The following is a 1,210-nucleotide window of genomic DNA, read 5'->3' on the forward strand; positions in this document are numbered from 1 at the left end:
TTAACTTTTAAAATCAAATGAAAATTTAAAGTGGACTGGACTTCCGTAAGGAGGACTAAAATTACAAGAGAACACGTGCATCTTTCCTAATTTGTAAAACCGAGTTAAACAGGCTAAAAAAAATAGGCTGGCCATATTGGTGTACCGAAACAATGAAATTGTCGCCATGTTGGTGTACCGAGAGTTGAACTCTTTTTTTTATGTGACCTCAGCCAGCTGGGCCTTGGCACGAGAAATATATGCTATTTTCCGGCTTAGGGTCGGTCCGAAAAGTGAAAAACTGTGACCGAGGTCTTGAAAAGCCCGAGGTCACAGTTTTTCACTTACGGACCGACCCTAAGCCGGAAAATTTTTTTTTTTTTTTCCTGCGGTAAATTGGCTTACAAGCAGGTTTGTTTACGCAACTTTGTCATTGAATTGGCTTACGTGCCGTGTACAAACCATCGCAAAAAAATTAACGAGTGAACGAGCAAGTAACTCAGATACTAGACAAATAAAGATGTATTCAGGAACAAATTAATTTCGAACTACTTTAGTTAGTTGCACCTAGTTCACCAGTTCAGTTCTCGAAAATTGTTTTCCTGGTGTGGAATTTCGAGCAAAGTTTGAAGTTGTACCACAAAAACAATTTCTACGAGTCGCTGCGAATCACTCGAAATCGGACTTTTTTATCGTAAATTGAGTAGCAGAAAGCGAAGAAATTTGTTAAGTGTATTCCACAGAAATTCTTTTAAATACACAGCAACGATCAAAGAGGTAAACTTGACGGCAATTGAATTTTTTGCGTAAAATCGTGCGGCGAGAGAAGCACAGGACTACGCGCCATTACAGCGCCGAGCTACAAACAACCAAACAAACTCTCACAACTTCAAAATACTCAATTGAATTTACTTACAGTGACTTTCCTTGCCATTTAAAAGTGAATAGAGTTAAACTTTCGTCGATTAATCGTCGATGGAAGTATAAAAAGGGTGATTACCGCCGGTTCACTCAGGACGACAATTTCACCCGCGCTGTTTCCCGCCGTTACCGTGACCGTGCGGTCTGCTAATGCGAGGTCTGGAACCGAAATTACAGAAGTCTGGGACGAGCGGGAAAATTCCCAAATTCTCGGAGGAGCTGATCGCTCACCAAGGATAATTTTCTTAGAGCTTCGAGCAGGTTCCGAGCGATTTCCGTAATTACAGTTCCAGACCTCCCACTAGCAGAC

This window comes from Orbicella franksi, chromosome 1 (genome assembly GCF_964199315.1).
Source record: "Orbicella franksi chromosome 1, jaOrbFran1.1, whole genome shotgun sequence".
NCBI classification, from domain to species: Eukaryota; Metazoa; Cnidaria; class Anthozoa; order Scleractinia; family Merulinidae; genus Orbicella; species Orbicella franksi.